Source organism: Elephantulus edwardii, unplaced genomic scaffold (genome assembly GCF_000299155.1).
Source record: "Elephantulus edwardii isolate Elephantulus edwardi_28Jun2011 unplaced genomic scaffold, EleEdw1.0 scaffold00118, whole genome shotgun sequence".
Classification (NCBI taxonomy): Eukaryota; Metazoa; Chordata; class Mammalia; order Macroscelidea; family Macroscelididae; genus Elephantulus; species Elephantulus edwardii.
In genome coordinates, this window is record NW_006399868.1 from 1,397,546 (window position 1) to 1,407,235 (window position 9,690).

The 9,690-nt window shown below is 36.8% G+C and overlaps 1 pseudogene; it reads left to right on the plus strand.

Moving 5' to 3' along the window:
• The first annotated feature begins 4,464 nt into the window (after positions 1-4,464).
• Positions 4,465-4,923, plus strand: LOC102873937 (annotated as a pseudogene).
• The last annotated feature ends 4,767 nt before the right edge of the window (positions 4,924-9,690 follow it).

Below are 9,690 nucleotides of genomic sequence, written 5' to 3' on the forward strand. Positions count from 1 at the left end.
CTTTCAGTTACGATGTCTTCCCTCAGTTCTCCAGCAAACTTGAGTGATGACCTCTGTCCCTAGCTCCATGGAACAGCAGTCCCAAAGTCAGTTTTATCTAATACTGAGTCTCTGGTTCTTTGCTGCTGCTATCTTGTTATTCTTGTGTAGATCCTGGTCTTCTATTACAGGAATCTCTACCCGAAGGGGGTGCACTGCTCATTCATCCTTCTTGGTATTGAGATTCTGCCACTGAATCCACTCAATTGAATGACAAGACTAACCAGTCCCCTTGTGGAGAAACTAAGACTTTTGGTTTGCATGTTCCCGCCCATCCACATGGCAAAGTCAAACTCAATGGCTAGGAAATTTAACCCTTGGCATCACCGTATTAAACTCTGTCTGATCTACAATATGACTCTAGGTGAATGAGAGAAGGTTTAAAACCTGTCTAACATGACTGAGCAGCATAGAAAACAGTTCTCAGAAATGCTATTCTTGACATTTATCTGATATTATTTTATCTCTTGAAAATTTGACCAAGAAGTTTTCTTTCTCAAATCCAACAGTAGTTATTTATATATGATATAAACTATATCATATATATATGAGATATATATAAACTCTTGTTAGATACCTTCATCTTTTAGGCATATTCAAAAGAGAACAAGTAGAGAAGAAATAGTCTTTCAATTGTGTTGACGCAATATGACTATGTGCTCACAATAATTATCAACCTAGAAAATTGTAAGGAAGGTAATGGATTAACATTTGTGAAGACTTTATCAAGCTCAGGTTCTCAGAGGTGAAGCAATAGTGATTAAAAGATGTATTTATTAAAAAATAAAAGACAAAAACAAAAGCCATTGCATTTTGGTGGGAATTACACAATAATGTGAAAATTTAAGGATTAAAATATAGCAACACACAGATAAACTTTATTAAGCACCTCAAAACTCATGGTTTTTTTTTATTTGCCCTTGGGCATTTTGAAAGCAGTCACTACTATAATACTAAGTTTGATATATGAGGAAAATTTATCTCAGTTCATTACTGTTCTTTGCTGAAAGTATAATATAAGATGCTGGCATATTTGCTACGTAACACCTAAAATGTATTTTTAAATTGAATTTTACAAAGTAGATTTTGTTTTCCGCAAAGCAGTCTTGAACCTTTACCCAATGATTACTTTAAGCAATTAAAGAGGTAGATGTCATTTCTCTGTTACACACCAAAAAGAATAACTTCACTTTTACTCAGTCTACTGAGGTATATGTGTTTAAGACAAATAGGGTGTTCAGAATATTTTTTCCACTAACTTTCATAATTTTAGGAAATGTATTCATTTCCACCAACCATAGCTTCATAAAAAGTTTGAGTTGTAAGACCTCTTAAAGACTCAGTTTATATATTCTATCCTGGTTTTTAAAACTCTTCAGGAGAAATATGGGTGATCTCCTCTTGTATAATTTACAGCCTCCAAAACCCTGCTGGAAGCTCAGCTATAAGCCAGTTCAGACTCAAAAACAGATTAACTACAATAAAATGTTCTAAAATAGACTGTGATAATGTTTGTACATACATATAGATGTATTTTGAGTTGGACAGAGTAAGTGAGTTGTGAATGAATGATTGTACTGAACTATGTATCAAAGAATCTGAAAAAAAAAGACTGAAATACTGATGTGCCAAATAACACACAGGATTTCCCATAAGCAATTAAATTACACAAAGTATAAATTTAAATGTACAAAACCATAAAAGATTTGGGTACTAAATGGTCACATTGTAAGCACAGGCCTGATACTTAAAACTGATATGAAATCAATGTCATCAGGAGGTTAAGAATACAGAGGAAAGAGAAGAAAACAAAGGAATAAGTTCTGAGTATTTATCCTGAGTGTTGTTCTGTCTGCATCTCATCATGTCAGACTACCTATAGCTCCTTTTGTTGTTGTAGAAACTGTCTTATACCCCAGTGCAGTCTGACAGTACATGGTTCAATCTGCACTGTAGTTTTGCCCTGAAATTTCTCTGTGGCCGTGGCCTCGGGAGCTTGTGGCGGTCTTAACAGCCCTTGCAGTTCATGCTCCCACCAGAAAGGTTTGAAGTACAATTAATAGGAACAGAGAAGGTGGGGAACCTGATTAATGGAGTACGTATTTCTCATTAGTATCTGCAATAGACCACTGCTAAATAAATTTTACATTGGTTCTTGGAAATCCACAAAAAATATTAAGCCCTTCAGTGGTTAATCTCACAGTTGCACTTGGCTTATTTACCTTCTTTCAGTGAGGCATGTTTGCCAGCTCACTTCTTCTTCATTTGATAAAGATCACTACCTATAGGCATGTCTTGCCTCCTGTTTTGCTTTTAGGGAGAACTCAAGCTAAGGTAACACTGTGATGCTAATGGCTTGAGGAAGAGATGGAAAACAACTGTGACTGAGATTTTTAGTATTAAGTGAGGATAAGGGAGATATAAAATATATGTTATAGTGTAAGAAACAGTGGATAGACTTGTCTTTTAATTAAGGCAGAGGTTTCTTCGCATGACATGGTCCCAGTTTGTTGTTAGGTGTCACTGAGTTGACTACTACTCTAGTGCACCTATGAACAAAGGATCTGAACTTTTCCCTGTGCCACCATCCTCATGGTCTCTGTCATGCTTCATCCCATTGTATCAATCCATCATTTGAAAGCCTTTCTGTCTGACTTCCACCTTCCCCAGCACGATATTTGTCCTCAAGGATTGATTCCACGTAAAAAAATTTTCAAGGTGAGATAAACTTTCATCATCTCTAATGTTGCTTCTAAGGAACATTTTGTTTTTACTTCCTCTATTATGTAGTTATTTGTTCTTTGGCTGGTTTATGAAATATTCAATATTCTTCTCCAACCCCACAATTAAAAGCCATCAATTCTTCTGTCATCTTGCTCATTGTCCAACTTTCAGATACATATGAAATAATTGAAAATTGTGGCTTGGGTAAGGTGCACTTTGGTCTTTAAAATTACACTATTGTTCTTTATTTGGAAAGGTCCTTGACAGCAGATTTTCCCAATGTAACGCCTTTTTTTTTCTTCCTTAAATGCTGCTGCCATGGGTATTGATTGTGTATCCAAATAAAATGTGTATTTGACAAGTTCAATCTTTTCTCCATCTGTCGTGTTGTCTATTGATTCAGTAGTAAGTATTTTTGTTTTCTTGATATTGATATAAAATCTATACTGAAGATTATAGTTTTGTCTTCTGCAGTGAGTGCTTCAAGTCTTTTTTCTACTTTATCTAAGCAATGTTGTGTCATCTGCGTAACACAGGTTGGTAATGAGCTTGCCTCCAATCTAGAGGCTGCATTTTTCTTCATACAATCTCACTTCTTGAATTATTTGCTTGGGTACAGATAAAAAGATAGTGAAGAAGAAAGGTTGATTTTCAAACCAGGGAGTGTTTTCTTTTTCTGTTTACTCAACTGTTTTGTGGTTAATGTGTTAGCTTCACAAGAGCACAGTTAAATGTTTTCAGATTCTAATTCATCTCAGTACTATCTATAATCTATTATAATCTACACATTCAAAGGTTTTTGCATAGTCAGTAAAACACAAGTAAACATCTTTCTGGAATTCTTTGCTTAGATTCTCAGCCAGGATTAATCTGACACCATCGTGACATCCTTTGTGCTATGGCCTCTTCCGAATGCAGATAGAATTTCTGGCAGTTCCTTGTCTATGTACTGATCCAGCTATTTTTAAAAAAAATAATTTTAGCAAATTTTACACACACATGATATTAATTATAGTGGATATTATTTTATAATTATCACACTCTTTTAAATATTTCTTTTAAATGGGAACAAATACAGATCTCTGCCAGTCAGTTGAACAAGCAACTGCCTTCCACATTTCTTGGCATTGTGCAAGGTTGTAAATGTTTATTAAAACACCTCAATTGCTATTCCATGAGTTTCTAGGGCCTTGCATATTTTCCATTTGCTTCAGGGCAACTTGAAATTCTTCTTTCATGACCATTAGTACCATTTTTCGTATACTCATCTAAGTATGCTCTGAGTATTCAAGTTGGCAACCTTAAGTGGAAACACGTGATGTACTAGGGACAGATAAACATGGGGATAAGTTCACATTCAGTGCTCAACTTCAGACTTTCAGTGTTTGTCTTTCTTTTTTACAAGAAGCACTCTCATCTCTAGGCTGGTTTTCCTGCTTTACATTTATATATTATTATAGAAATTTGCTTTTATTTCATCTGTCCACACCAAGGAGCAAATAACTATGCCACTAATAAAATGTTAACTGCTAAGGGGAGGGGGAAGGAGGAAAATGTGCAACAATGAATGAATGGAAATCCAAGTTTTCAGTAAACTTTTGTTAACTTTTTTAAAAAAAATTTTATTCATATTTTATCTGCTTTAAAATTAAATTACACTCTTCCACCGGAGGCCTACACGCCGCCGTTGCTGCCGCCGCTATGTCTCTAGTGATCCCAGAGAAGTTCCAGCACATTTTGCGAGTACTCAACACTAACATCGATGGGCGGCGGAAAATAGCCTTTGCCATCACTACCATTAAGGGTGTAGGGCGAAGATATGCTCATGTGGTGTTGAGGAAAGCAGACACTGACCTCACCAAGAGGGCAGGAGAGCTTACTGAAGAGGAGGTGGAGCGTGTGATCACCATTATGCAGAATCCACGCCAGTACAAGATTGCAGACTGGTTCTTGAACAGACAAAAAGATGTGAAGGATGGGAAATACAGTCAGGTTTTGGCCAATGGTCTGGACAACAAGCTCCGTGAAGACCTGGAGCGACTGAAGAAGACCCGTGCCCACAAAGGGCTACGCCACTTTTGGGGCCTTCGAGTTCGAGGCCAGCACACCAAGACCACTGGCCGTCGGGGCCGTACTGTGGGTGTGTCCAAGAAGAAATAAGTCTGTAGGCTTCATCTGTTAATAAATAGTTTATACATCTTCAAAAAAAAATTAAATTACAGTGGAGTTATGATCATCAATCAATACATGGGAGAGATTTGTAGCGTTAATAGCTTCTTCTTATTCCACTATACAAAAAAAAAAAAAATCACTCTGTTGTTCTGCTCTTAGGAACCTCCCTAGAGAGCTAAAGTGCAACAATGTTAGCCTAGAGACTAAGGTATTCTTAATCCGGGTCATAGTCTTCAGAATTACTTGCTATGCATCAGAGAGCTGCACAATGACTAAGGAAGATAGGAGAAAAATTAATGCCTTTGAATTGTAGTGCTGGAGAAGAGTAGTGAACATGTCATGGTCTTCCAAGAGGACAAACATTTCTTTGAGGGAATGAAACCAGTTTGCTCCATGAGGGCAAGGATTGTGAAGCTCTGTCTCACATACTTTGGTCATGTTGCCAGGAGAGACCAATACTGGGGAAAAGCCATTATGTTTGGAAGGGTGAACGGTCAGCACAGCATAGGACAACCCTGGATGAGATGCATTGACACAGGGACTCTAATAATGGGGATAGGTGTGACAAGGACAGTAAGATTAGATCAAGATAGGGTAGAGTTCAGAGCTATTCTTCATAAATTCACTGCGAGTCATAGTTCACTCAATGACACGTAACAACAACCACCATCAATGGGTTTTTACCCTGAGAGAGGTTTTTACACACTCATCACTGCACTGTTCCTTCTGGGAAATGTGAACGGTAGTGGTGAATACTGGTGGTAGATTTCAAATATTGTCATTTTGGCCACGATTCCATTCTCAAGGTACAGGTTGTTGTTGCTGGTGAGGAACTCTTGCTATTGGAAACACAACAATTTTCATGATGTTTTAAAATCTGCTGTTAGCACAAGTGACTACAGGTGAGCCATTAAGACCCTGATGGGAAACAGGTGCCTTGTATTTCTGTGCCTTTTTCAGAAACAACAGGTTGGCATGGAGAATATAGAAGATGCCTTTTCTTCCTCTGTCCTGCGTAGAATGCAAATCTGTTCCCCCATTGAAAACAACAGTAACTCACAGTTTGACGTTCAGGACGCTATGTTAGGTATCATACCATAGCAGTCTGATTCCCAATCACTTAAAGACTTTTTTTTTAAATGAAAGTTTATGGAGACTTTGGATTTCCATTCATTCATTGTTGCACAATGACCTCTTGAAATAAAAGGAAGTAGAAATTAATTGATTTTACATAAACAAGCATTTTTTTGGATGAGAACAAACCTATAATAGCTAAGGAAAAACTATGATGGTCACCAATGAAGGAGCGATTCCCACAGAGTTCCAAAAGAATATAGATGAGAACAGGTAGATTAATGAAATAAACATAATTCTTTAGGCCATAGTACATGACAAGTAGATAGCTGAGAATTCAGGGGTAACTTCTCCTTGAACTAAACCTCATGTAAAATTAGCTCACTGTTAAAAAGGTAAGTTTTATTTCAAAAATAAAAATGAATTCCTAAATAGGAGAATTCACTGGCAGTCTTTACATAGGACATATGAGATAGTTGTATCAACTAGTTACCTCATATCCCTTTCCTTCAGAAGCATACAGGACCAATATGGACTTTATGTATTCTTTTATAGCAGAGAACTCTACTATTAAAAAAAAAGATTAAGTGAAATATCTGGAGACAAGGATAAGAATTTCAATGCTTTTTTGTTTGTTTGTCTTTAATTTTATTATTCGTGTGTGTGTGTGTGTGTGTGTGTGTGTACCGTCAAATCAGATCTGACTGGTACAGGAGGAGATTGTCCCTCCTTTTCCAGCAGAGCATCTGGTGGATTTGAACCATATACCTCTGAGATTGCAGTGCAGCTTAAGAATTTCAATGTTAACTCCTTAGAAAACTTTGAGTTTTTGATGGTTTGGTGGTCTGGTAGCTAACAATTTAGTGTTAATCTAACTTGTTATCTATCAGTTTATAATACAGACCTCTTACCACATGGAACTCTGAGTCTAAATTTCTACTCAAAGAGAAATTTCTCTGGAGAGCAAATGTACCTGTGTAGCAGAAGAAGTAATTCTAATCCAGGTCATTGAAAAAAAAAAAGTCTAAATATCCTAATATTACTTGGCAAGCAAAGAAAGCAAGTCACATGGAAAAGAAAGGCAGCATAGCCAGAAAGAACAAGGAGAGAAAAACAGAAGATAGGAAGTAACATGAGAAAGAAATACAGCATAACCAGAGAAAACAAGGAGAGAAAAACAGAAGAGAGGAGGGGAGGAGGTAAGGGAACAGGGAGAGAAGACACTTGACTCAAAGTGAAACGGATAACTGAAAAAAAAAGGTGAAAAGATCACTAATATTCTAAACTGTATTTTTAAAGGTATAACCATAAAATAAGCTTAAAATGCTCTTTGTTTTAAAATGGAACATTTAAGGAATTAAATGGTGATTTTAGATATTTAAATGAGGAGGAGCGTTTAGAGAATATACAAGAAGAGCAAAGACATATAGAGATTCAAATTCTAATTATTAGGGATCTTTTAAAAGACAAGACATGAATGATAGAAAATTACCATGAATTTTGTGAGGGAAGATTTCTCAGTTAAAGGATGCCAATTTTCAGATTAAAATGAGATATTACATAATGTGCATACTGAATGAAAACAGATCTACACCTAGACCCATGTTTTAAGAAGTTCCTGAATGAACCGAGAAGATAAGGATACATTCTTAAAAATGTTCAAAATAAAAGGACATAATCAAGAAAGTTTAGAAAACATAAAGAATAGCTACAAAGGTTTTCAATGGCACTGGTACCAGGATTTCTCAGCACAGCACTGACTCCCAGAAGACAATAATATCCTACTTTATTATTACCTCCAGCCAAATTATTAAGTTTAATAACAACAATAAAAAGCATTTTCATGTATATGAGGACTCAAAATAAAATTTACTCATAAAAACTCTTATTGTTGCTAGTCTTTAGATAGATCTTAGAGTTGGGAAATTGTTAGCATTAGCCGCTAAGATTATGTTGGATAAGAAGTTCTAGAAAATAGTTTAAGGCCATAGGAGGCTTTAACATGCCAGAGACATCAAGCAGCCATTTCAGAGTTAGATCCTAAATGAGCGCCCTGGTCTGAGAAGCATCCAACAGATATCAACATATTAAAAGGTGAACCTAGGAACAGGGGTACAATTAACATGCTTTCTTGGTTGAGTCTGTTTATATACAGAATCAGGGAAGTTAAATATATTTTGGGAAAAAGTTAGAGCCATCGCTAATTATGCTATTGTTGTTGCTGTTGTTTAATGCCGTCGAGTCGTAGACGACTCATAGCGACCCTATGAACGAACAGCCTGAGCACTGTTCGTACATAGAGTTTCCAGAGGCAAGTCGTTTTGGAAGTGGATGCCACTCCTGCTTCCAGGCTTGATTTAGTCGGGAAGCTCCAGCCAACACTGTCCACCATGGGTGCCCATTACCACGATTGGCACATCACTGTCACAGGCTTCAGCAGCACAGCAACCACGAGTTACCTCTGTACAGCAACGCACAGACCAGTGCTATACCACCTTCGGCTTGGTTGCACATAGTTCATTTTAAAAAGTACATGTGTCAAGAGTGAAATAAATGTTTATAGAATCTGGTTTAAACAAAAAAGAAAATACCAAGCACACACGTTTATTTGTGTGTACATATACACACACGTATCTGTATATATCCATATATATGTATATGTATCTATTGACACATACACTAAAGGATGATAAGACAAAGTCTTGCTTACTTTGGTAAATGTCATCAGAAAAGAGCAAGTGCAGGAAAACACATCATGTTTGCTGTCAGCTATCCCACTGTAAGGACATCACAGTTTGTAAAGCTAACGTGATCCCAGAGGCTGAGAATGAATGAATACCTCAAATTTTTATACTAATATGGAAAGGCTTCAAAGAAATACTTTGACGTAAAAAAAGGATAAGTACTTTAAATTAAAACCAGACAACTTTTCTTTGAATTCACTATGTAGCCTTTTTCTCTCCTTTCTACAAAAATCCTTTTTTGTTCCATGCTTATTGTTATTACTAGTTGCATATGGCAAAAATTGACTATGTGTATATGGACACACAGAATCGTCTACCTTCTTAATTAATCGGATTTCACTTTGACCTTATTTCAACCATTCTTCGGAGTGTCATCTCAGGCCGCCTTCTATCACTCATCAGTACAGAAAATGGGAAATGAATGTCAGCGCTGACAAAGAATCACATCTGTAAAGTATAGTTGAAGTTCTCATAGTTGCTGAGTGACATTAAAAAAAGAAAAGTTTAAAAGATATATTATCAGGCATGACAAAGATGTCCCAACCTCCAGTCTTCTGTCTCCATCTTTCATTCTGCCATGTACTGCAGAATTAATCTTACAGCCCAGATCAGATCATGTCATCGCTGTGCTGAAAAATCTTCTAGCCCATTCTTGGTCTCACAGAACAGAGGAAAGGTTTCTGAGCATGGCATTCGATGTCTGCCATAAATTGGCCTCAGTCTGATCTTCCACCATTTGGCTAGTAACCTCCCAAATTCATTATCACTGCCTGCTGCCAAATGGAACTGCCTTTTCCTACTCTCCAAGGCTCTATTGATGTCAATTCCCTTGTCCCCTAGTGCTTTCCTTCTTGCTCACAAAATTTGTACCAATTCTTGAAGACCCAGTTCAAAATTTAGCAAGTCACTGAATCGCTCTGAGTCATGTGATCACTCG